At 45.2% G+C, this 27,973-nt stretch overlaps 1 protein-coding gene across 4 annotated transcripts in view; it reads right to left on the bottom strand.

Annotated features, from left to right (window-relative positions):
* Positions 1-27,945, bottom strand: part of LOC147103244 (homeobox-containing protein 1-like) — an 85,009-nt gene extending 57,064 nt beyond the window's left edge. For all 4 annotated transcript variants that reach the window (XM_085962685.1, XM_085962686.1, XM_085962687.1 and 1 more), the window contains exons 1-2: positions 27,842-27,945; positions 6,065-6,145 (exon numbers count right to left, since the gene is read on the bottom strand). The gene's annotated coding sequence lies outside the window, so the exon portion shown is untranslated. The remainder of the gene's footprint in view (positions 1-6,064; positions 6,146-27,841) is intronic.
* Positions 27,946-27,973: the final 28 nt, after the last annotated feature.

Here is a 27,973-nt window from a genome sequence, read left to right as displayed (position 1 = left end):
ACCCGAGGGTGCGAGATCTCGTATGGAGACCGTGTCCTCCCGCCCGTCTGGGTATGTCACCCAGGCATACTGGGGGTTGGCGTGTAGGAGGTGCACCCGCTCGACCAGGGGGTCCGTTTTATGCGTCCTCACGTGCCTCCGCAGTAGGACGGGCCCAGGAGAAGTCAACCATGCCGGTAGCGAGGTTCCCGATGTAGACTTCCGGGGGAAAACGAACATTTTCTCATGAGGGGTCGCATTAGTGGCAGTACAAAGCAGTGACCGAATGGAGTGAAGCGCTGCAGGGAGGACCTCCTGCCAGCGGGAGGTCGGAAGGCCCTTAGATTTTAGTGCTAAGAGGACTGCCTTCCAAACCGTCGCGTTCTCCCTTTCCACCTGGCCGTTCCCCCGGGGGTTGTAACTGGTGGTCCTGCTCGTGGCGATACCTCTTGTTAGCAGGTACTGCCGAAGTTCGTCGCTCATGAACGATGAGCCCCTGTCGCTATGTATATAGCTGGGGAACCCGAACAGAGCGAAGATGTCATTCAGACACTTGATGACCGTGGTACTGGTCATGTCTGGGCAAGGGATGGCAAAGGGGAAACGGGAGTACTCATCAACTATGTTGAGGAAGTACACATTGCGGTCAGCGGAGGGGAGGGGCCCTTTAAAATCGACGCTCAGGCGTTCGAAGGGGCGGGTGGCCTTGATCAGGCTTGCTCTGTCCGGCCTATAGAAGTGCGGTTTGCACTCGGCGCAGATTTGGCAGCTCTTGGTCATGGTCCTGACCTCCTCGATGGAGTAGGGCAGGTTACGGGATTTGATAAAATGGAAAAACCTGGTGACCCCCGGGTGGCAGAGGTCATTGTGGAGGGACTGCAGCCTATCACTCTGCGCGTTGGCGCATGTACCACGTGATAGGGCATCTGGGGGCTCATTGAGTTTCCCTGGCCGATACAAGATATCATAATTGTAGGTGGAGAGTTCGATTCTCCACCTCAAGATCTTGTCGTTCTTGATTTTACCCCTCTGCTTATTATTAAACATAAAAGCTACTGAACGCTGGTCAGTGAGCAGGGTAAATCGTTTCCCGGCCAGGTAATGCCTCCAGTGACGCACCGCTTCTACAATAGCCTGGGCCTCCTTTTCAACGGAGGAGTGTCTCGTCTCGGGGCCCTGGAGGGTCCTTGAGAAAAAGGCCACGGGTCTGCCCGCCTGGTTAAGGGTCGCGGCTAGGGCGAAGTCGGAGGCATCGCTCTCCACTTGGAAGGGGATGGACTCATCCACCGCGTGCATTGCGGCCTTCGCGATATCGTTCTTGATAAGAGTGAAGGCTGCACACGCCTCTGGTGTCAGGGGGAAGGAGGTGGCTTTGATGAGGGGCCTGGCTTTGTCTGCATAGAGGGGCACCCACTGGGCGTAGTAGGAGAAAAACCCCAGGCATCTCTTCAGTGCTTTTTGGCAGTGGGGAAGGGGTAGCTCCATTAGGGGGCGCATTCTGTCGGGGTCGGGCCCGATGACTCCGTTCTCCACCACGCAGCCGAGGATGGCCAGGCGCTTGGTGTGAAACATACATTTTTCCTTATTGTACGTTAGGTTCAGCCGTTGGGCCGTACGGAGGAAATTTGCTAGATTAACGTCGTGGTCCTGCTGGTCGTGGCCGCAGATGGTGACGTTATCCAAATAGGGGAAGGTTGCCCGCCGCGCGTTCTGGTCAACCATTCGGTCCATCTCCCTTTGGAAGACCGAAACCCCGTTGGTGACGCCGAAGGGGACCCTAAGGAAGTGGTAGAGGCGGCCGTTTGCCTCGAAGGCAGTATACTGGCGGTCCTCATGGCGGATGGGCAGCTGGTGGTACGCTGACTTAAGGTCGATGGTGGAGAATACTTTGTATTGCGCAATCTGATTGACCATATCAGATATGCGAGGGAGGGGGTACGCGTCCAGCTGGGTGTACCGGTTTATGGTTTGGCTGTAGTCGATTACCATGCGGCGTTTTGCAGTGGTTTTAACGACTACAACCTGGGCTCGCCAGGGGCTAGTGCTACCTTCGATAATGCCCTCCTTCAAGAGCCGCTCCACCTCAGAGCTGATAAAAGCTCTGTCCCCGGCACTGTACCGCCTGCTTTTGGTAGCGATGGGTTTACAGTCGCGGGTGAGGTTAGCGAACAGGGGAGGGGGGGGGGACTTTTAATGTGGAAAGGCTGCAGGTGGTTTGCAGCGGGCGATTTAAAAGTTGTTGGTTGCAGACTGTGAGTGGGGGGAGGGGTCCACCGTATGCTAGTGTGACACTCTTAAGGTGGCACTGAAAATCCAACCCTAGCAGGACGGCAGCGCAAAGACGGGGCAGGACTAGCAGTTTAAATTTTTGATATTCAGTGCCCCCTACTGACAGGGTCACCACACAGTAGCCGCTGATGTCCATTGACTGGGACTTGGACGCCATAGAAATGCGATGGTGCGTTGGCAGAATCGTGAGGGAGTGGCTACGTACCGTGTCGGGGTGGACGAAACTCTCTGTGCTCCCGCTGTCGATCAGGCAACTGGTGGCGCGGCCGTTTACCGCGATATCCATCATGGAGCTGGATAGATGGTGAGGGTGGCCTTGATCCAGCGTCACGGAGGCCAGTATGTGGCTTAGTGAGTCACTATAGTCATCCGCCGAGACGGTGGTCGGTTCCGGTGACGAAATGGCGGTTGAGTGCGTTGGATACGATGGCGGCGGATGCCATGCGGCCGGGGGTACACAAAATGGCGGATAAGATGGCTGCTCCCACGGCCCGCACGCTGCGCTGCTGGCTGGCTTCCCCTTGCAGGCGTTAGCGTAATGGCCTTTCTTCCCGCAGCCCGAGCAGGTAGCTGTCGTAGCTGGGCAGTGCGCTCTGGGATGTTTTAACTGGCCACAGAAATAGCATTTTTGGGCCTGGTTACTGGGCATCGAAGCAGTTCTTACCGGAGGCTGCTGTCTCGGTTGGGTCGCTGCAGCGGTTGGTGCCGGGGGCGGCGGTCCCGTGTCCCACGGTTTCGATTGCCATGTCTCGGCGCCGTTACGGGGGTATGCCTCGAGGTTTCGGTGGGCCTCCTCTAACGAGAGCGCAAGGGCAATGGCCGTCTTCAGGTCGGGTTCCTTGCTTTCTAGCAGTCTCTGCCGGGTGTGGTCTGACTGGAGGCCCCTGACGAAGGCATCACAGGCGAGTCCCTGCGCGTGCTCCACAGCCGTTACCGCTTTACAATCGCAGTCTCTGCAGAGTGCCAGTAGCGCCCGTGCAAATGCCCCTACCGATTCTCCCGGTTGCTGCCTGCGGGATCCCGAGAGGTGTCGGGCGTAAATTGTGTTCACTGGGCGCGTATATTGCCCTTTTAGTAGCTCGAGGGCCGCCACGTACGTATTAGAGTCCCGGATTAGCATATATACTTGATGGCTCACCTGGGCGGTCAAAATTTTCAGTTTGTGATCCTCCTCTGTAACCTGTGAGATTGCGAGGAAGGATTCAAAGCAGCTCAGCCAGTGTTCAAACTTGGCTGATGCACCCACATCTTGAGGGTCGAGGTCCAGGCGTGGTGGTCTGAGGGCTCTCAGCAATGTCTGCTGTATCCGTTGCTGTTGTTGCTCCTCAGGTGTCGCCATTTAACTTTTAGCTAATAAAATTGATACGCTTATCAATTACTTCATAAAAGGTGATGAGTCGAAGAAGAGATGATGAGTCGAAAGAAGAGATGAATAAGGCTTTTATTAGCTAAGAAGAGACCATGCTTCTTCGTGAGTGACTGAACAAGTCTGAACGAAACCCACACAGTGGTGGGTGGAGTCAGCTGAGGCATGCCTCCATACACAGCGCCACCCAGAGGTGGCAATATACAATACAGTGGTTTACCACAGTGCTACACCTGGGGGAGCCTTCTGAAATGTTCTATATGCCTCAGCTACACTTTGCCTTTATCAACTGAGCCTACAGGGGAGTTACACTACACATTTTATATCAATGTGAAGCGCACTCAGCCATTGAAATAAATGCAGTGTAATAAGTAAAGTTAGCCGGATTGCATTCTGGCAAATGGTGCAAGTCTACTTTGAAGAGGTAGTCTCACACCACTTTAGCTGCAGTAATACTAAAACCAGTGCAAAAATCAGCTTTTTAAACTACAGTTTAAATTGTTCAATCTTGGCAAAGAGCCAACTGTCCCGTCAGCTCTTCAAGAAAAGTTTAACTGGCTCTTGCGTGTAAGCATGCATGTACAGAATTCTGCTTTGCCTGGCCAAAGAGCGATGCAGAGCTGGCAGTATAATTTACGTCTGCCAGCTCCGTGTCCCTGTAAGCAGGTACTGGTCTGTAGTATAACTGCACTATTCCATTCCTCACACAGGGAAACAATACATAGCAACTAGATTGTATACATTTGTACACCTCTGATTTGGTTCTTTTCTTCCCTTCTCTCCCCACTCCTCCAAATTTTATACCAAGAGATTGACAACAGGTACTTCCTCTTTCAGAAGACACGTGAACAAATTAGTCTCTGCGAATAAAGCTTAAAGTGAAGAGTCGATAATAGCCTGCAATTCTCCACACAGCGAGTTCCCAATCTCAGCCACAATATCTCTGACCTGCATGTTCCAACTCTGACACAAGTAACAAACCAATACATTTCTGTTCTGACGAAAGGTCATCGACCTGAAACGTTAACTCTGTTTCTCGCTCCACAGATGCTGCCTGGCCTGCTGAGTATTTCCTGCATTTTCTGTTTTTATTTCAGATTTACAGCATCTGCAGTATTTTGCTTTTGAAACCAATACATTTGTTTCATCTGATATCCTGTTGCCAGTAGTTAGCTTAAAATGAAGGCTGTAGGATTCTTGCACAGCAAGATCAACGGCTGACTTAAGTGACTGGACTGCCAACATAATAGAAACTACCCATGTTCCGATATTTCCTGTACCTTCATACACAGGCGTTTGGAGGCAGTCTGCAAAAAGCCTTAACAAAGCAGCTTCCTGCTTGTGGAGCACAGTGCAGCTAGCAAGCATTAGCTAGGATGTAATTACTGGCCCAGGTCTAGTGAACCAATATTAAATATCGAATGAGGAAATGGAATTGGGGGGGGGGGGGGGGGGGGGGGGGGAGAGCAAGACAAACATCCCAACTCACTGTATCTAGTTAGTCACCAACCTAAAATATCTCTTGGCCGCATCCTTTCAAAATAGCCTTTGTGAAGCTATTCCATGTAACACTCATTTTCATTGGTTTAATATTCAGCACTGTTGTCCAATTCTCATTTTAAAGTTGTCACTAGCCTGCCCTTAAAAAAATCTAAATTAGTGTTCAGGTTATGAGAAAAATCAAATGGTGGAAGTGACTTTTTGCACCTGCTGTATTCTCTAAATTTGTCAGAGACTGTGTGCTTCTTAGCTGTTCAAACAGTTTCACAATTTTACACCTGTGGTTTGCAGAGCAATGCAGGCTTGATTCTGTAGTTACCTCACTGACTTGTCCGCTTCACCAAATCCCCAACCCCAGTTACAGTAAAAAAAACAAGCAACTAAGCTTTCAATTTGTCCCTTTCTCCCATTTCTAAAAATGTAAATTTCTAAGTGAATTGCACAAATAACCAACTGGGCTTTTCTACTGAAACGTGCAGTACTGCCAGGACTATCTCCTAGGTTTCTCCATAAACATAGACTGTACTCACTCTCACTAAAATGTTGCAATTGCTGCACCCGCAGAATGAGACTTGGGCCAACAATGTGTGGAAAATCAATCGCAAAATGAGCTAAACATGTTCCTTTTAGCTCTGAATCTGATCAAATATGACACCCCTAAAATGACTACCTTGAAAGTACATGCCACAACTTCAGGTGTCTGTAGTACAGTGGCTGCTCACTTCGTAGAGGGAAAGCTTTGTCCAGTCTAATGTTGTGGTCACTGTTCGGTGTTACAGTACACTGTTAAGTTTGAAGTGGCCCCTCAAGCCACACTTTTCCATGGTACAAGTCAAGATGCACCAAACCATGCACTGGCCATGCTCCATCAGTAATTGTATTAATGGTTCCGTTTAAAATAAATACTTCAGAGGAAAACGGGTGACTAACCTGAAGTGCAGGGGCTCCAGTTGCTACAACTCTCCACATCTGGGCCTCCTCGAATTAGAATCTGCTTCTGTCCTCTTGGCCCTTTTTGTGCAGCACAGGGAAATCCACAAAGGAGGAAAACAAAATAAATCCTGTTTAAATTTTAAGACCAGTCCACAACCAGAAGTACTTGGGTCCTAGCCACAAACACACTGCATTCTCCCCTTACCACTGGGGGCTTCTTATAAACCTGATCAATCTTAAAATCAGCAGGCTAATGTAAACAGTGTCGATTTCATGAGATTTCACAGCTGAAATTTACCAGAGTGTCTCTGTAGGAAAATCATCTTTGAATCTATAATCTACGAAATGGCTGGTGGATGCGGTTCACAGTAGTTAGTGTTAACACGGTGACAGGGATAACAGACATTACACTTTGAAGTTAAACCAATCAGAAGTAATCTTCTTGCAAATGTCTGTATGAATACTGTATTGCTACAGTAACGTGCTATGGTTGTCACACAGCATATGTTAACTTAGTGAATTTCTTCCTAGCCTCAGATCTTCGCTCATACAACATTCATTTTGTTAACCTTTGCTGTCAATTTTTTTACACTGAATAGGACAAGAATTGATTTGAAGAATATACAGAGACACAGAATACTTCTCATTGACTGTATTCTCCAAACAGGCTGCCACGTTGTAAATCTGTGAGAGACTGTGTGCTTCTCAGCGGTTCAGTTTCACAATTTTAGGCCTGTGGTTTTCAAACGGGAGTCTGCAAAAGGCTGCCAGGAGGTCCCAAGGTCATTACTCCTAAAGGTGTGTGAGTGGAGTGAGAGATGAGGCAGTGACAGAGGGAGGGAGCAAATAAGAACTATGCCTCAAATGAACCATCTGATCCTGTACCAAAGGCTGATGGAAAGAGTCTAGCAATGGGGATCCATCATGAAGCCGGTGGTGGATTTTGAGACGTGTTTGAAGGACTCTCCACCATTCAGATCGGCCACTGTCCCTGTTGATGAATTTCCATGGCTTGCACCATAGCACTAGGTCTTTCAGGATGAGACACGCCAGACATACAGCAACACACACTCTCTCTTTTTGATCCCTGTTCGACACAATCCAGTCCCTTGAACTTCAGTTGGTAGACTCGGCTGTAATGTATAAATAAAGTGATCACAGGTCTGCTCCTTGGAGTTTTGAAAGCTGTCAAATTACTGCACTTATGGCATCTTCATCACTGGAATTGCGCTAGTTTTAATTCAGTTTTCTTTATTACGGGGATAATCCTGTTGAAGTTACAGATCAAACAAGCACAAAACAGTGGTGCTGATTTTATTCATGTTTATTTAATACTTCTGTAAATAAACAACGGTAAAAGTAAAAAAATCTCATTACAAGTGGATGCCAGGTTGCAGGTCACAATACATTCACAGAATCACAGAATCCCCACAGTGCAGATAGAGGCCATTTCGGCCCATCGAGCCTGCACCGACACATATCCCACCCGATCCCCGTAACCCCACGTATTTAATCCCCCTAACACTAAGGGTCAATTTATCATAGCCAATCATCCTAACCTGCACATCTTTGGACTGTGGGAGGAAACCGGAGCACCTGGAGAAAACCCACACAAACACGGGGAGAATGTGCAAACTCCACATTCCATTGCATCGTTTTGTAAATTTTAGGACAAGCAATCCACAGGATTTGTGGGGGGTCCCCTGCACAGAAAACTGTAGCTCCCCTGCCCCTACACCACCTGACCTTGGACTGTCCCGGTTCATATAGCTTAGCTACTCACTGAGCCACTGAGGGAGACCATCTGCCAGTTTCTTAATTTAAAAAAATACATTTAAGCTTCCCTGAGTGAGTAATTTATAATGTCACCAATGGTTTAGAGAGTTGAACATGGCCACCACAAGATTCCCTGCTTATTTTCAGGGTTCCAGCACCCAGGGATGACACAGCATGACGTCAGAGGCCAAATCTAGGGTTCCTGCACTGAGCCAAGAACAGAATGCAAATAATTTTGTGAGTACCACACTCCCAGTGGATCATTAGAATTTCATCAGTACGAAGTTAGGAAGCAACATGACGTTCAGCAATTCTCTATCATTTCATGCCATTGTTTGGACATTTTCAAAACCAGCATGGCAATCTGCATTCATCCTATGTGGAATGCTGTTTTGTGGGTTAGGAAATAAAATCATTAATTATGGGAAGATTAAACTTATTTGATGTTCCAGAATTTGCTATGTATATGGGGCAAGCTTGTAAATATTAACATACGACAGTCTTACCTAAGTATTCATAAGATTACATAGAATATACAGCACAGAAACAGGCCAGTCGGTCCAACAAGTCCATGCCGGCGTTTATGCTCCACTCGAGCCTCCTCCCGTCTTTCCTCATCAAACTATCAGCATAACCCTCCATTCCCTTCTCCCTCATATGCTTATCTAGCTTCCCCTTAAATGCATCTATACTATTCGCCTCAACTATTCCCTGTGGTAGCGTGTTCCACATTCTCACCACGCTCTGGGTAAAGATGTTTCTTCTGAATTCCCTATTTGATTTCTTGGTGACTATCTTATAGCCTCTAGTTTTGTTCTTTCCCACAAATGGAAACAATCTCTGTATCCACTCTATCAAAACCTTTAATAATTTTAAAGACCTCTATTAGGTCACCCCTCAGCCTTCTCTTTTCAAGAGAAAAGAGACCCAGCCTGTTCATCCTTTCCGGATATGTATACCCTCGCATTTCTGGTATCATCCTTGTAAATCTTCTCTGCACCCTCTCCAGTGCCTCTATATCCTTTTTATAATATGCCGACCAGAACTGTACACAGTACTCCAAGTGTGGTCTAACCAAGGTTCGATACAAGTTTAGCATAACTTCTCTACTTTTCAGTTCTATCCCTCTGGAAATAAACCCTAGTGCTTGGTTTGCTTTTATGGCCTTATTAACCTGCGTCGCTACTTTTAGTAATTTGTGTATTTGTACTCCCAGATCCCCTTGCACCTCTACCCCATTTAGATTCTTATGTGTCAGCTGTGGCTCAGTTGGTAGCATCCTCGCCTCTGAGTCAGAAGGTTGTGGGTTCAAGTCCCACTCCAGGGACTTGAGCACATAAAGCTAGGCTGACACTCCAGTGCAGTGCTGAGAGAATGCTGCACTGTCGGAGGTGCTGTCTTTCAGATGAGACGTTAAACCAAGGCGTGTCTGCTCTCACAGGTGGAAGTAAAACATCCCATGGTACTATTTCAGAGAAGAGCAGGGGAGTTATCCCCGGTGTCCTGGCCAATATTTATCCCTCAACCAACATAGCAGGAACAGCTTATCTGGTCATTATCACATTGCTGTTTGTGGGAGCTTGCAGAGCGCAAATTGGCTGCCGCGTTTCCACATTACAACAGTGACTCCACTTCAAAAGTACTTCATTGACTGTAAAGCGCTTTGAGACGTCTGGTGATCATGAAAGGCGCTATATAAATGCAGGGCTTTCTTTCTTATTTTCCAGGTAATGTGACGCCTATTTTTCTTACCAAAATGTAATACCTCACATTTACCGGTGTTGAAATTAATTTGCCAATTATATGCCCATTCTGCAAAGTTATTATTGTCTTCCTGTAATTTGTTGCAGTCTTTCTCAGTATTGACTATTCCGCCCTCCCCCCCCCCAACAATTTGATGTTATCCGCAAATTTAGAATTGTGTTATTGATTCCAAAGTTTAAATTGTTAATATGAATTGTGAACAACAGTGGTCCCAGCACTGATCTTTGTGGAACCCCACTTCCTACCATCTGCCCCTGTGAATAGCTACCCTTTACCCCTATTCTCTGCTTTCTGTTTTGCAGCCAGCTAGCTATCCATTCTGCTACTTGTCCCCTGACTCCGCATGCTCTGACCTTAGTCATTAGTCTATTATGTGCCATCTCTGTACTGAGTTAGTTGACCTCAGTTGAGCAAGATTAGGGGGCTACTATCTGCCTCAGTTTCACTGGGCTAGGGAACAGGGGAACATAACTGCTGGGGTTTCTTCCGCTAACCACCATCCAGTGAAAACTGCTAGACGTGTACAGTTGGACATTGCACGAGGACAGAATCTGGCTTGGCTGTGATGCCCCTTCCAATCAAATAGTCTGCTGGCATTTGCGGTCTAGACTCGGGCATAAAGAATAACCACTTAGGTGAGGTTCCAGAGAGCTGCCAGCACTCTCTGAACCTAGCAAGTCATTGCCTTCAGGGCAGAAAATTGTGGGGGGCAGTTGAACCTAAGCCATTACTTGTAGCCACCTAGGCTTAAATAACCACAGAATATACTAACCATGAGAACATCAGCTGAAAAACACTCACAGTAACAGCCAGGAGTGATGTAATGAAACTGAGATTATATTGAAGATTAATTCCCGTTTGAGAGTCTGTACAACGTAAGCTGCAACACGGAGAAACGACTCCTAAAGACAGCAACTTGACCTCATTCCAAACCAATCTAACTAACACTGAATTACAATAGAAAAAGCTTCTAAAAGTAATCTGAATCTGTGTGGTACTACAATGTTTTGTTACTGAAATCTACTGTACCCAACAGAATGTATCAAAAACACAGCAGAAAACTCATTCTGATTGAGGGACTATAAGACTCAAGGAAAGCAATTTGAAAATTGCTAGTTTAACTGTAACCTTCTGCCTCACCTTTACACAGGCTTTTTAATGTCTAATCTGAACCAACAAAGCAAAAAAAATCTTATCCTAAATACAGGCGGAATGTTTTAGATTTGTTCCATGATTGCACTCTGAGGGAACTTTAATTTTGGAGAAGACATGCTGCTAAAGAATCTTTTACAAATGTTTGTCCATTTTAACTGTTGGTTTCTCCTTAAAAGCTCCTACAGTCAAAGTTTAAATGACATTAATTTATTCCATAACAGAATAGGGTTGTGCAACTTTAAATTAAAAACGCTAGTATGATATTTTCTGCATAATTAATTCCCTGAGAAAAATAACCTGAATATCTAATTTTATGAATGGCTCGTTTTATTATTTTCGCAGATACTCTGCCTCCCTGTGAGTATCTGTTACTGATGGCCGCAGCTGTAATTCTCAATAGTGTAAATAAGCCTAATTAACTGAACTGTAATATTAACCATTTAAATGCCTCTTAAGATGGATGTCTGTGTATTGTATAAAACAACAGATGCTGGAAAAGATGTAACAGGCTCGTATCTCTGGGTGCAGTTACCATTCACAAAGTTCTTAGATTTGTCCTTGGTTTACAACAGTGTCGTTTATTAAACTGTGTCAAGGGCCACAATCTAAAGCAGTAGTTTTCTTAAGAGCCACTCTCTGGAATGCTCAAACAATCTGTATTCAGGAATAATGGGACAAAAGTCTGTGTTCACAACTCCTCACTCTGTGTTCCTGATTTCAATTGTGTGGCAGTGTAGCGTCACCAGATGGCCCTACTCCTTGCGTTAATGCTACCAGGATTTCCCACACCTAATAGCATTCCCTTGTTTTTTCTCAATGGGGCACGAGGAGAGGGAAGAGCACTGAATCTTGGGAACATGGGAAGAGGAGGAGAGCATTCAGCTCCTCAAGCCTATTCCACCATTCAATTAGATCGTGGCTGATCTGTACCCCAACTCCATTTACCCGCCTTTGTGCCATATCCCTTGATACCCTTATGTAACAAAAATCTATTGATCTCAGTCTTGGAAAAATTCAACTGACCCAGCTTTTTGGGGGAAGAGAGTTACATACTGTATTCTCATTACCCTTTGTATGAAAAAGTACTTCACTCCTAAATGGCCAAGCTCTAAATTTAAGATTATGCCCCAACCAGAGGCAATCGTTTCTTTCTATCTATCTTGTATCTACCCTATCGAATCCCTTCATCATTTTAAACACCTCCATTAGATCCTCCTCAAACAGCTAAACTCAAGGGAATACAAACCAAGTTTATGCAACCTGTCCTCATAATTTAACCCTTTAAGCCCTGGTACCACCATTCTGGTGAATCTGCACTGTACCCCCTCTAAAGCCACTATACCTTTCCTGAGGTTTAGTGCCCAAAACTGAACGCAGTACTCCAGATAGGATCTGACCAAAGCTCTGTATGACTGAAGCATTACTTTCTCACTTTTGTATTCCAAACCCCTCAAGATAAAGGCCAACATTCCATAAGTCTTTTTGATCACTCTTTGTACTACCCTAGTGATTTGTGTACCTTGACACCCAAATCCCTTTGCTCCTCCACAGCTCCTAGTCTCTCACCATTAAGAAAATATTCTGATTTGTCTTTCTCAGATCCAAAGTGGATGACTTCATACTTCCCTACATTGAACTCCATCTGCCATAGTTTTACCACTCGCTTAGTCAATGCCCCTTGTAACCTCCTGCTCCCAGCTACATAACTTACTAGGCCTCCTAATTTAGTGTCATTTGCAACACCAAACAGATAACAGGCTGTGAAATGAGACTCAAAGACATCAAACAGCAGGTCTAGTGAGAGAAACAGGTGACAGGGGAGTGGGATATAAATTACCCTGAGGCTGTATTATGAGTACAAATGACATGTCATTGGAACCCTTAACAGCATTTACTACTCTGTATTTATGCATAAAGTGTCCTGATTTACAGTCTATTGGTGAGGTGCCTAGGTAGTGGTTGGTGAACAATTGGATGCTAATTTAATGCTTTTGGGTGAACGACAAACCATTAGATTTTGCAAGAACGAGATGAGAATTGTAACCTGCTACTTGGTGTGTCAGCGAATGAACTGTACAATTAAAGTGAAATATCTCCCCAATATCTCCTGTGTACTCCAAGCCTTTCTAGTAAAAATCAGTGGCAAGCCTTTTTGTAATGCAGCACAAGCACTACTGTGAAAAAACCCAATGAGCGAGCCTCAGTAAATCAGGTCTATGTATATGGCCTGGTTTTTGAAATCACAATGATGTCAGGATATGTTGCTGTTTAAGAGACTGAATGGAAGGGAATTTTTAAAATTATGATGCCAGCAAATATGATTAGATCACAAAATGCTAGAAATAGACAGCAGGTCAGACGGCATCTGAGAAAGGTAGGTTATTGTGACCCATTATCATAACTGAACACATTTCTTTTTAGATACTGATTGATCTGCTGGGCATTTTTGCAGTGTTTTCCATTTTCATTCTAATGTCAGCGTTCACAGTTTTCTTTACTTCTATCAATTACTGTATTTCGTCACCCGAGACCTTGCTATTACACTGCACTTTCTGTCTGCCGCTGTGTCTGTAACAGTGTTGATCAAAATGAAGCTCTGGTTTGTACTTTTGGTGCCTCGGAATCAAGTCTCACCCATTCAATGTAAAGTCCAAGGCCAGGATTTTGCTCACCTTGACGGGTCTGGGGCGGGCGATGTCGGTGGCAGGTCGCGGCCCCACTGCTGGCTCCATCCCGTTGTCTAAAATGAATTTACATTGAGAGGGCTTGTTAAGCCTGCTCAGCGCGACTCCCGGGCCAATCAGAGGAAGCGGGTCGGGTGACGTCATTCACGACGCGTCATCAGCTGGTTTCTGTAAAGGTACCATGGCCAACTTTATTTTGACAATTGTGCTGTCAGTGTTCTACAGCATTGAGGTGCTGCAAACACTGACAATCACTGCACAGAGGTGCAGGGCTGCACCCAGGTTCTCCCATGACTCCCTCCATATGCTTATGGAGGGAGTCACAGCACGCAGGGAGGTCCTCTTCCCTTCCGATGGGTGGAAGACACCTCCCCAGTAGACCAAAACAGCCTGGTTGCACATTGCACAGGAGGGCACTAGCAGGGATGTGGTCAGGAGGACCTATGTGCAGTGGTGCAAATGTTTCAATTATCTCATTTTATTATGAAACGTTAGTACAAAGTCATCACACCCCCATCACTCTGCCTTCCCTACCCTACTCCTGCACATCCTTACTCACACCAACTTACCTTGCACCTCCACCCATCCCTCTCTGTCTACATCATCACTTCCCCATCTCACTAGCCACCCTTCACACTCACCCTCATCCTACTGCAATCATACCAACTAACAACACACTTGGGTGTTTTGTCCAATGTTCATGTAAAGTTTCTGTTAATGTGCTGTCAAACATTGAAACCTTTATTTTCAACACTTTGCATTCTTGGACAGATTTGTGTGCACCTTTGGAAGTGGCTTAGTGAGTTGCAGTGAATGGTGAGACACAACGGTACTCCCCACAATGGTGATGAGTGTGAAAGGAATGACTTGGACATTGTAGGGATGCTTTATGGTGTTGGTGTGGGGTGGTGCCAACCTGGCGTATCATGTGGCAACCAGGGTGTACAGTGTAAAGTGACGTAAATCTGGTCGTGATGAGGCCATCCCTGGCCTCCGGGGCAGCAATGTGCTCGGGTGCTGATGCCCTGTGTCCTGTGCAGCATCAGGTGATTGCGGAGAAGGTTGGTGTTGTTGTTGGTGCTGCTGGTGTGCCTGGTGCTGCCCAGGGTCCGATTCTGAGGACAGTATAAATGGCACCCATGCTGATGGAATAGATGGCAGTTGACGTACAGATGACAGAAGCGATCTGTCGATGGTGAGAGAGGTAATGAGGTGAGGCTGGATGGAGACTTGTGGAAAGACTTGCAGCAAGCTGAATCTGTGCTGGAAATGCAGTGAGGAACAGCTTGTGGTTGAGGAAAGTGATCTCTGTCAGGCGGGAGCTTTTACTGTACATTTGAAGCTGTCAAGTAATCAGCTGGAGCAATGGCCACTGAACTCCCTCCTCAGGTTGACAGACGTGGTCACCGAACAGCGTGGTTCCCGTGGCCATGAAGTTAAAGTTATAAAGTAAAGTAAAAAACCCTGTAAGGGTCTGGTAAGTACGTTATAATTAGTTTAATTGGGTCACCCACCGCTGTCTGTTGGGTCTGCTCAGTGCTGACAGACCCGACATTGGGAAAAGCGCTTTGCGGCGGGTTGACAGCGGGTTCCCGACCCATTGTTAAAAAAAACCACTTTCCCACCCGACCCATCAACTGACACCCCGGGAAATTCCGGCCCAAGTGTGTGACAGTCCTGCAGTAGAGCAGCCACTGACGTGTAGTATCTCAGTAACCTAATGACTCACTTTTGTTGATGACAAGAAACCCGATTTGAGTACAATCCATAGGTGCTATTTACATTGAAGACCATTTCATGACCCTCCACTTCTAACAAACAGAACGGCCGGAATTTTCTCAAGGGAGGCGGGTTGGCGGCGAGGGGCCTCAGAGGCAGGTGGGAAACCCGGGAGGCAGGGGTCGGGAATGGGGGGGGGGGCGGGAAAGAGAGGATCGGCAGGGGTTGGGGATCAGGGTGTGGTGGTGGGGGGTTCGGCCAATGGAGGATCGTGGCCGGCCTCATCATCATCATTGGGGTGTGGGGGGGGGGGGGGGGGGGGGGCGGGCCTGGGGGGGTTTGGGGGAGGCCGGGGCTGGGAAGGACTGGGAAGGCGATCGGCGGCCTCCCATCACAGGGGGGTGGGTATGGTTGGGACCCTGGATCCAAGAGGTAGGTATAACGCCACTTACCTCCTGGTTGCAGCAGTCCCCGCATCTGTTTAACTGCCGGGTTTCATGAATTGTGTGAAACCCATCCACAGGCAGTTAAACACAAAATGGATGGGGGAAAAGAGGCTTCCAGCCTCATTACAATATTTAAATTGAGGTAACGCCCCCCTGTGAGCAGGTTGGTCGCTCGCCCCCCGTCTCACCTCTGGCAAAACCGGGGCGGGTTGGAGACGGGATCAGGACGGAAAAATCCCATTTTTAACACTTAAACTGCCCCCACGCTCCAAACCCACCCGTTTTTTAGGGGGAAATTCCTGCCATTGGTTTTATATCTGGAGGCAGAGAATACAAAAGCAAGCAGATAATGTTGAACTTGTACAAAACCTTAATTAGGCTGCAGTAGAAGTATTGTGTCCAATTTTGATGAGTCTATTCTAGCAAAGGTATAAAAGCAACAAGAGTAGTATAGATTCATTAGTTGAAGGGTTATTGTTATGAAGAGAACTTGAGAAGTTAGGGCTTTTTCACTGGAGTCAAAATGGTTAACGGGTGAAATAATGGGTCTTTTTTGCATTTATTCATTCACGGGACGTGGGCATCGCTGGCAAGGCCAGCATTTATTGCCCATCCCTAGACTATTTTATGAATAAGATTATGAAAAATATTACAGTAAAGGTATTGTTTCCATTGGTTGGCAAGATGGCAATGAAAGGACACAAATTTAAGAAAATCACAAAAACAATTAAGGGGAGGTTGGAAAAAATCTTTCAGGGTGGTTAGAAAGTAGAATTCTTTGCTGCACACCGTTATTGAAGGGGAGTCCGTAAATGCTTTAAAAAGGGAGTTTGATAGCTTCTTTAAAAAGAGGAATATTAAAGGGTATTGAGAGTAAGAGAGTGGAATTAGATTAGGTCGCTCATGTGGAGAAGAACACTGGCACAGGCTCGATTGGTTAAATGGCCTGTTTCTGTGATTCATTCTATTGGGCCAAAGGTAAGGAGGAAGAGCTAGAATAATTAGAGAGGAGCAGGGCAAACCGGCAGCCAGACCTGGAGTAGTTTTGACTACATCTGCAGAGACTAACATGCCCACACAGTCGGATAGAATTTGGTTGAATGTGCTTGCAGCTTAACTTGCGAGAGCAATGGCAGACAATCGATTATGCGAGGTCACACAGGGCTGGCAGCTGGTAAGGTAGTCATCTGGTTTTGGAATACAAAGTTGGACTGCAATGTGAAATAAAGCTGTTGGAATAATAGATTGCTGGTCATGTCTTTTAGAAGATGAAGTTCAGGGAATATTGCTTGAAGGTCATTTATAAATCTCAGTACAGCAATTTTTCATTATTGTAATAAATTCTAATCCCTCCATTAATTTTAGAAAAAAATACCACTACTGAGGGGGCAATTTCTTAGATGATGGCAGAATAAAGTGGCTGGCATGTGTACGGAGAGGCTCCACCACCACTAGCCACTCAAAAATGTGAAATATTTTCAGAGACAGTCATGTTTTGAAATCAGATTAAATCTAAAATGGTATAACTGTCAGGAACAATTCTCCTGATCCAATATATAACTGACCTTTTGTTTTCCATTACAGATGATGACCATTTGTAACAATAATACAACTGTACTCCAGACTGAATCTTATTCAGGACAAGATACTGATTAGATCTTTCTTGAAAATGAGTTTCAAATCAGATTCATCCTATTGATGTAGGGAGGGATTTGGGAATCTTTTTCCATTTAACCTGGGGCTACCTTACGATGTCAGAGGTAAGAGGCAGCCTCTGGATTTAGTAAACTGAAGGTTTTGTTACGAACTATTCTGTTCCCTTCAGCTGTATATTTTAGGAACGTTGTCCCCGTTATTGTGGCCTAAATCAAACTGATATGATCGAATCAGCTCAACTGCTTGCAATCAAAAATACAAATCAACTTCTGGGCTGGAGAGTAAAAAAAATCAAACAAACAAAAAGCATCGGCCAGGGTTCCCACTCCTGGTCTCTATCCAGTGACACTTGCTGCAAAGTGCACGGTGTGGATATCTGGAGAGGACATTATTGGGCTCGGCTATGATATCCTCCATGAATGAATAGCCTGCTGCCATTCATTGCCTTGGCTCACACATGAAAACTGGCTATTTGGCCAAAGTGCCAGATGGCTACTCATATCCATGGAGCTGCATCCCAGTTAGAGTCAACATCATGAGGAGGGAGACTGGGGTCTTCACCTGCATTTCTTGGATATAGAGGCTGATGATGGATAAGTAAACTTCTTGTTATTGATTTATTTGCTAACGTCCTTATGTTCACTCCTTTGCAGGAAGAAGTATCCCTCAGAAATGGCCCGTAAGTGAATTAAAACAGGTTTAATTTTTGCATTGCCCATTATTCTCTAACCTGTCCCAAGATCGAGCCACTTGCCTTTCGTGAAGTGAACTGCATTTACAGCACCTAATCACAAGGAACGCTCTCACAGATAGGCTGGATGTAGGAAGGTTTATAAGTGTGTTGCATGTTACAGGTAATGTTCACAGATCATGGTCAGGCTTCTGCTGTACTGTGCGCAATATTTTCACTGTGGCGACCTTGACTATTTTCATAAATATACCCATACATGAAAGTTCATCAAGAAACCTAGAAAAGAATGAACCTGCCTTGGTATTTTGCTAAACAGTAAAACGTACAACCCATTAATAGTGTCCCAATGAAGTATTTATTTGATTTAAGAGTTTCACAGCAAATTTATTCAGTACAATATTATAACAAGTAACTAGTGGATTTCCCAATTTCCTGTGATATTGCAGTGTTGCTGGTGTTTTTAGCAGCTGTTAGAGGTGTAAGTAAAAACATTTGCGGAGTATTCTTTTTTACATTAAAAAAAGTTCCATTATAAATAATGTTGCAATTATGTAAAAGTCGGAAAACCCCAAACCATAAACAACTTCAGTTTAATGCACCAAGTACTTCTTCAGTATTTAGATTCTGTCACTAATTCATAATTTCTATCAATCAGTTTGCAGTTTTGAGAGACTCGGAAAGCAAAGCATGCCACGGAAAGCTTTTTAAAAAAGTTTTGAAAGTTTTTTGTGTACAGCACAGACATTTTATGCAAGGGTTTAGATTAAGGATTAGTGTTTGAACTGCATTCCAGACAATAATATATATATACATATACTTATACAATGGTAAACTTGCTAACCAATTCAAAAATTGGTTCCTTATGTACCTAGTGACATACATGTAACTTTATTGGAACCTAGCTACCTAGCTCCTAACATCATCTGTATATAAGGAAGGGTTTATATGCAGTACCTATGTAATTTCACTGTCTGATGCTGAACCAGACTGTTTGGAACCTCGGTGTCCTATTTTACCCTGATCTGAGCTTCCGACCCCATATCCGCTCCATCACCAAGACTGCCTACTTTCACCTCCGTAATATCGCCGTCTTCGCCCCTGCCTCAGCCCATCTGCTGCTGAAACCTTTAGCCATGCTTTTGTTACCTCTAGACTCGACTATTCCAATGCTCTCCTGTCCAGCCTTCCATCCTCCATAAGCTTGAGCTAGCTAATCCAAAACTCTGCTGCCTGTATGCTGACTCGCACCAAGGCCCACCGCCCCGGTGCTCTCTGACCAACATTGGCTCCCAATCCAGCAGCGCCTCGATTTTTAAAATTCTCACCCTGGTGTTCAAAACCCTCTTTGGCTTTGCCCCTCCCTACCTCTGTAACCTCCTCCAGCCCTACAACCCTCCGACAGCTCTGCGTTCCTCCAATTCTGGTCTCCTGTGCATCCTCAATTTCCTTCGCCCTTCCATCGGTGGCCGTGCCTGCAGCTACCTAGGTCTTAAGCTCTGAAATCCCCTCCCTAAACCTCCCCACCTCTCTCCTCCTTTAAGACACTCCTCAAAACCTACCTCTTTCACTAAGGTTTTGGTTACTTGTCCTAATGTCTCCATATGTGGCTCGTGTCAAATTTTGTCTGATGACTCTCTTGTGAAATGCCATGGGACATTTTACTACGTTAAAGGTGTTATATAAATGCAAGCAGTTGTTGTTGTTAAAATACCACACCAAACATTCAATACTTTATGTTGCAGATAATGATTTTATTTATTTTTTTGATTCTGCGGTAGAGATGCTGAATAGGCTACTGCTCCCCAAGATCATCCCAGTTGTGCTCTATAGCCAGATACAAGATGTTGAGAAAGACTGGGGGGCGATTTTGCCAGCCCTGGGGAGGTGGGTTTGGAGGCAGAACTGCTGGGAAAATGGCAAAATCTGGGGCCGGTACACACCCCGCCCCAACCCGTCTCCATGCCATCTTCCCAGGAGGCGGCTAGCCGACCCACGCCGGGTCCTGTCTCCTGGAGGCGGGAAGGGGATTAGAGCCACTTAACTTCCTGTTAACAGGTAGTTAACAGGCAGTTAAGAGGATTATCCCCATTTTTCCACCAGAGGTGCAGGCTTCCCGACGTCAAACCCCGCCAGGATCACCAAGGCGAGCAGTGTGTCTGCGGGGGTCGGAGGGGTGCAAAAGTGCGCTGTGGAGGTGAGTGATGAGTGCAAGTGTGGAGAGGTGAGTATGTGAGGTGAGTGAAAAGTGATAGAAAATGTTTACTTACCTTTGTTTTTTCCTGCAGGCTTCAACAGTTGGGGAACCGGAGACTCCCGCATCTCACCGGCAGAGATGACAGATGGCTGCTGCATTCTCTGATGCAACAACCATCTGATTTCTGCTCAGCAGATAGGTTTGATGAGTCTTGAATACAAGGAGTCATCAAACAACAGAGAATGTCAGTGTTTGACAGCTTCACAGAGCGGTCAAACGATGACAATTCACCTGTCAAAATGAAACGGCATACACTGGCGTTCTTTGTAACCGGCTTCCCCTTAATTGGCCTGCTAAACCCGCTGGGCGGGCTTAACAAGGTCAATCAATGGAAAATAGCGTGGGTTGGCCACAAGTCGATGGAGGCGGGACTAAAACCCGACAAGCAGCAGTCCCGCCTCCAACGCGCCCCCATTGGCAAAATCACCCCCTTGGTGTTTTTCTCTGCTGTGGGGAAACATTTTGCCTCCACTGAAATTTTCACAGAAGAGACTGTGGGATTAACCTTTCTGCTCCACTGATGTGAGACCCTTCTGATTTTTACCCATTTCCTCTGGTCAACATTGGTGAAAATGGCAGCAGAAAGTTACCTCAGTAAAGCTGAGTGGACATCAGTAACCAAAATACTTAGTTTTTTCTCATGGTGCATTGGTTAAATTAGGCTTTTACATTGGTGAGTTCCTAATCTTATTTAATTGTTAGCATCTGTTGTCCCTCAATTATATAATAACATTTTTAAAATTCGCCCAATCTCACTCTAAAGCGATTAAAGACTGTATTTTCAATCTGGTGTCAAATTGAAAGCTAACACTATTTTAATATTTAAAAAAATCAAATCACATTTGCTCTTTCGGGACTACGGTAACAAAAGGGAATATAGTAAGTAGGATATGTGCTTAATAATTTGTGATTCACATTAAGGTCACCTATGTACAAAAGGCCACCAATAGCTGTCCCAACAATACATTAAAAGATCAGGTTTGAATCTGCAATAGGATGCCACCTCATGAGGCCAGGCCAAAATGTGGCTGTTACACATGGGTTTAATTGTGCTATTGGCTAAACTCTACTTTTTCCATATACTGCATTCTAGTCTTGTGTACTTTCAGAAAAGGTACTGTGTACTTCAAAATGTGCTGTTTTATGGCGATACTCGTACTACTTTACAATGTATGCGCAATACAATGAGAAACTAGTTTTATAACCTAAAATCTAGCACCTTTACACAAACTGGCCTTATACACTATGCCGTGATTGTGCCTTGTATTACAGTATTTGCTATCACAATCACCGCCTCACTTTCTTGGTTTGTAAACCATACCTGATCATATCATAAGATACAAATTTGAATTAAATTTAGCTGCGGGGGTAGGTGGAAACAGAAATATATGCCACCAGTTGGCAGTATTACTGGAAGATGCAAATCTATGGTTTAACCTAGACCACAGAATATGAGCACAAATCCAAAGATTGTGTATATGGTATGAAACCAGAATTGTTTGAGAATGTGAATGCACAGTCTTGGGGTTCTGATGACATACAAAATTAAGGGCTGTAAAAAACCAGCTGGTCCATCAAGCCTGCCCCACACTCATGATGGCCGGAGCATCATGACTAAACACTTCCTTCCTCTTTTCCACCCCCACCCGCAGCCATGTAGTCTCCTGGGAGAGGCAAAGAAACAGAATGGTTTACCTTGTACGCACCTAAGCTGCTCCTGCTTGAGTAAAGACATTAACACTTAAAAACCAGAGAAGAAATACATCATCATTTAAAAAAAACAAGATAACATTCTCAGGCAAGAAGTTCAATGCACCATCTGGGTTCTGTGCTTTAATCATTAATGATATACAAGAGGTACCAAGAAATAATGGTTAGGAAACATCTGGTTGTCATGTAACAAAACACACCAGGGGAAACTTTCCAATTGGTTATCTCAATTTTTGGGTGTAACCGATCAGAAAAAGGGGCGATCTGTTATGCTGGATCTTTGATCATTTGGCATTTCCAGTCATGGATTTGATGGCAGCTTCATTTCAAGAACGATAAAATCCCCCTCAATTATGTAATTTAATAGTCCAAGCAATTTCCTGGCATTCAGAAATACATGTTCCTGCTATTTAAATTGGGCATCGAGATTTGTAGGCACAGAAGTGGATTTAAAGAGACAGGCTTGAAAATTTCAGCAACACGTTCAAGCCATTTCTGAGCTCTTTTCCTTGCTTTTTTTTGGTTGCTGTTGTCACTTAGTTGTTCGGAAGCCTTTACGGTAATTGTTGTGGCACAGCCATTTTTTTGCAACACTAACAGTAGTGGTACAATGGGTATCCCCGTGGGAATCGCCCTGTACTTGTACTTTTTACAAGAAGGCGGCCAATGGAAGAAAGCCAGGCAGGTCAGGCTGCACCAAGGGTGCTCTGCACTCACCCAGCAGTACTCGAACACCTGCATTTACACACAGAGGTGCAAATACTTTCCTTTATCAGGGTGTAGTGCATGTCCAAAGGGAGGACATGACAGCAGACCGGAATGCAATATGTGAAGCTTTAATTAATCTTAATGCTGAGGGTTCTTCAAAAAGCATCCCAATCATAGTATTTCATGCTTTTAGGTGCTACTGGATGACGAAGGCATGCTAGAGAGATCAAAAGCCAACAAAGCTTGATTGACCATACTTGACATGATGTCACCAACCATATCTACAGACCCAGGCACATCTACTTGCAACAAACATGGAGAACACTCTTCACAGGCTCCAGAAAGAAAGAACTTGTATTTATATAGCAGTTTCCATGACTTCAGGACATCCCAAGCACTTCACAGTCAGTGAAGTACTTTTGAAATGTAGATATTGTTGTAATGCGGGGAAACGTGGCAGCCAATTTGCACACAGCAAGGTCCCACAAACAGCAATGAGATCATGATCAGAAAATCTGGGCTTAAGGGATAAAGGTTGGCCAGGACACGAGGGGAACTCTCCTGCTCTTCTTTGCATAGTCCAGGTCAGGAGGGAACCAGAACCAGAGTTGTGTCATCTGCTGCCAACATGCACCATAGGGCTAGCACTGCCAGTTACAGTAACAGTCAGCTGCAGCCTCAGCTCTGCCTACAACTCTCCAGGTAATGCCGCAATGCTGTCCTACAGGATGGATGTCTTAGAATGGCAAACAGGGCCAACTTTCTTGCAACCACCTCATTCAGTACCACCTTTACTTCACCAGCCATCAAAATGCGGATCTGGTGCTTGACTGCTACATCATTTGCCCGCAGACTCTGCATTGTTCATCCACATTTGGTTTCTTTTCCATTCATTTTTGCTTGCCACTTACCCCTCTCTCCTTCAGTCTTGACAAAGGATGCTAATGGATTGAAATGCCTCTTAAACCTTTCCTAAGCCTCTTAAGAATTTTTCATCGTGATGCAGCTACTTAAGTGGCTCCAATCTCTTCAAATATTACCAGGACCAGAAAACTACAATCTTGTATTTTTAGAATATAAAAATCATATTAGATATACTTTTCTGTATCACATGCAACTGTACAGAACTCCTGATAAAATACATTCACATATCTCTTAACCTTTTTTTTTATAGGTTCTCTCACATTAAACATTCCCTTGCCAATACAGCAGACTCATTCTCTGAATCTTCTTTCCCCTTTCCCTGATCTCTGCTCCGTGAAAGGAAGGCATAGACCAGAAACTCCCTGCATGCAGAAACTCTGGCCCCAAGTCTACTTCCTTTTAGTTTTCTTACCTCGTTTCATCGCATCCTTGGGACTACAAATAAATTTTAAACATACAATTGAGGGTGCAGAGCTTTAGATCATGCATCACCTTTTAGTTTATCTGTGCTCTGAAACAATACACACAAGCTACCTCTTTCCTTTTCGGTCCTATAGTTTTACCAAATACAGCACCGGTCTTTGGCCTATCAAACACAGCTGCTTCTATATAACAACAACTTGCATGTATTTATATAGCGCCTTTAATGTAGTAAAACGTCCCAAGGCACTTCACAGGAGCGATTATCAAACAAAATTTGACACCGAGCCGCATAAGGAGATATTAGGACAGGTGACCAAAGGCTTGGTCAAAGAGGTAAGTTTTAAGGAGCATTTTAAAGCAGGAAAGAGAGGTAGAGAAGCAGAGAGGTTTATGGGGTGAATTCCAGAGTATTTCCAGTTATCTTACCAACTGATAGTAACAATTCCCCCAACAACATATACTCATTTGATCTTCACGATATTTCCAGTGGAATACCAATCAGTTCTCCTGCAGCTGTTCTTTTCCTGATATGAATGTAAACTGTATAGTGATCACTGATCATTTATTCTTGTACACCATCTTTTACCCGACCTCTCCCACTCCAGGGCACAAATCATGTACCTGCGGAAAGACCTGACCTCTCCCACTCCAGGACACAAATCATCTATCTGTGGAAAGACCCAACCTCTCCCACTCCAGGACACAAATCATGTACCTGCGGAAAGACCTGACCTCTCCCACTCCAGGACACAAATCATCTACCTGTGGAAAGACCCAACCTCTCCCACTCCAGGACACAAATCATGTACCTGCGGAAAGACCTGACCTCTCCCACTCCAGGACACAAATCAACTACCTGTGGAAAGGCCTGACCTCTCCCACTCCAGGACACAAATCATCTACCTGCGGAAAGACCCGACCTCTCCCACTCCAGGACACAAATCATCTACCTGCGGAAAGACCTGACCTCTCCCACTCCAGGACACAAATCATGTACCTGCGGAAAGACCTGACCTCTCCCACTCCAGGACACAAATCATCTACCTGTGGAAAGACCCAACCTCTCCCACTCCAGGACACAAATCATGTACTTGCGGAAAGACCTGACCTCTCCCACTCCAGGACACAAATCATCTACCTGTGGAAAGGCCTCACCTCTCCCACTCCAGGACACAAATCATCTATCTGCGGAAAGACCTGACCTCTCCCACTCCAGGACACAAATCATCTACCTGTGGAAAGACCCAACCTCTCCCACTCCAGGACACAAATCATCTACCTGCGGAAAGACCCGACCTCTCCCACTCCAGGACACAAATCATCTACCTGCGGAAAGACCTGACCTCTCCCACTCCAGGACACAAATCATCTACCTGTGGAAAGGCCTGACCTCTCCCACTCCAGGACACAAATCATCTATCTGCGGAAAGACCTGACCTCTCCCACTCCAGGACACAAATCATCTACCTGCGGAAAGACCCGACCTCTCCCACTCCAGGACACAAATCATCTACCTGCGGAAAGACCTGACCTGACCTCTCCCACTCCAGGACACAAATCATCTACCTGCGGAAAGACCTGACCTCTCCCACTCCAGGACACAAATCATCTACCTGCGGAAAGACCTGACCTCTCCCACTCCAGGACACAAATCATCTACCTGCGGAAAGACCTGACCTCTCCCACTCCAGGACACAAATCATCTACCTGCGGAAAGGCCTGACCTCTCCCACTCCAGGACACAAATCATCTACCTGCGGAAAGACCTGACCTCTCCCACTCCAGGACACAAATCATCTACCTGCGGAAAGACCTGACCTCTCCCACTCCAGGACACAAATCATCTACCTGCGGAAAGACCTGACCTCTCCCACTCCAGGACACAAATCATCTACCTGCGGAACGACCTGACCTGACCTCTCCCACTCCAGGACACAAATCATCTACCTGCGGAAAGACCTGACCTGACCTCTCCCTCTCCAGGACACAAATCATGTACCTGCGGAAAGACCTGGCCTCTCCCACTCCAGGACACAAATCATCTACCTGCGGAAGGACCTGACCTCTCCCACTCCAGGACACAAGTCATCTACCTGCGGAAAGACCTGACCCAGGCTTCTCAGTGTGCCTCTGTAACTTGCCACAAGGAAATGAAAGACTGACAGAGAAGGATTTAACTGTCAATCTTCTGTCCCTCCATGTTAGAAAGTGCCTCACTGCAGTGGGCTGGCTTACCACTTGGGCAGTTATTAGCCCTTCATCTCCAATTAGTTAATTATCATAAGCAAGCTCATCATGGAAGCTAATGGGCCTAGTCATCACACCCATTTCTCCCTCGGTCAGTCCCTCTAGTTTGTTGACAGTCAGCACAAAGTTCTACCATCTCATCAGTGGCCTCCTATGTGGTCTCTTTCCAACTAGAACCCACACCATCACCTTTCAATCTACCAATGTACAGCCATGTTTCACTCCCATCACCAGCTCTCCAATTATCTTTGGACTGCTCACTAAAATATTAAGTTGCTGGTTAAATATAAACAGTTTGACGAAAAGGTTTTATGATGTTTTATTGTTTTGAAATTCTAGCTTCACTGAGAGAGACCTGATTTAGTTAACATCTTGGTCCAGCCTCAGTGGAGCTCCAACGTACTCTGTCATGGCGCAGTAAGATGCAAGACTCTGCTCTAATCTCATCCTACATAAGAATGAGAGGGTTTGACCAGTCTCACAAAACTGAAGGAGAAAATTTTCTAATAAAATAAAGTTGATTGAAGGCCTTAAATGACACTGTGCAAAATTAGAATATGAATACCCAATATGCATGAAATTTCATTGTCCACTATTTTAATGGAGGTGGCTAACCAGTTTAAAATGGGCTGATAACACTTTTAAAATAACAGTAAAAGCAATCTTGTCTAAATATGAAACTGCATAATTTCAAGCCAGTGTTTAAATTAAAGATATTTTGATTGTACTCAGGAGCTAATTTTAATAAGTATTCCTTTTTTTTTTTAAAGTGGTCTGACAGAGCACATTGTTTATGTAATATACAGTATAGTGACAAAAACCTTAACCAAATTAGACAATTCAAACACTGTAGATCTAAAGAATTGTATCTCTAGCAACTGAACTCAAACTCTACTCTGCTTTGCAACATAATCAATTTAAACATTCTGTATTATAGTCAAGCCTCATTCATTTCGTATCCCAACACCCATTTTGCTTTAAACATGTAACCTCTTGAGCCGGAGCCAACTACAATAAATATAGATATGTAGCAGAGCTTGGTGTCTAAATTATTTAGTAATCTGTCCAGTATTTTTGACCTTAACTATCGCACATCGCTGAAAATTAATGGCTGTAGAATAAATCCCAACCTCCGTACAAGATCAGACATCCCAGATATTTAAACTTTACACTGCCCCGTATCTCCTTGATGGCGAATACCGTTTCAGAAAAACTGCTGTGCAAAAAAAAACAACCGAACGGGACAGATCTTTAAAAAAAGGATTTTTAAAAACTGTAAACAATGCACACCGAAAATCTCCAGGTTACCGGGTGATCCGCACTGTATAGGGATTGTTTTATTACAGTTCAGTTCACAGACAATTATGTACAGTGAGAATCTGAGAGAGAAAAACAACCGAGCATTAAACAAAAGATCCGTTTGCATTTAAACTGTCCGTAAACTCCGCGCAGAGGAGCCCCCTTTGGATGCAACACGGAGTATTGTTGTCCTGAAAAACTAGCGACCAAAACACTGCAAACAATGTGGCTCTCACAATAATAACCTCCCCGCTCAGGAGATCCGGCGGCCAAAAAATATCCTGCCGGCGTTTGCCGCAGCTCGGGGCTGAGACTCACCAGTGTCCTGGCGGCTGGAGCTCGGCGGGCCGTCCGTTACAGCCAGAGCTGCGAGTTATAGGGAAGCCAAAGTGTCGGCTCCATCATTCGCCATGACAGATTGTGAGGAGCTCTCACCTCTGACCTCTCACC

The sequence above is a fragment of the Somniosus microcephalus genome, chromosome 20 (assembly GCF_052327205.1).
Source record: "Somniosus microcephalus isolate GS21.2 chromosome 20, FLI_Smic_1.0, whole genome shotgun sequence".
Taxonomy (NCBI): Eukaryota; Metazoa; Chordata; class Chondrichthyes; order Squaliformes; family Somniosidae; genus Somniosus; species Somniosus microcephalus.
Note: the sequence above shows the minus strand (reverse complement) of the source record. Positions and strands in the feature narration are given on the sequence as shown.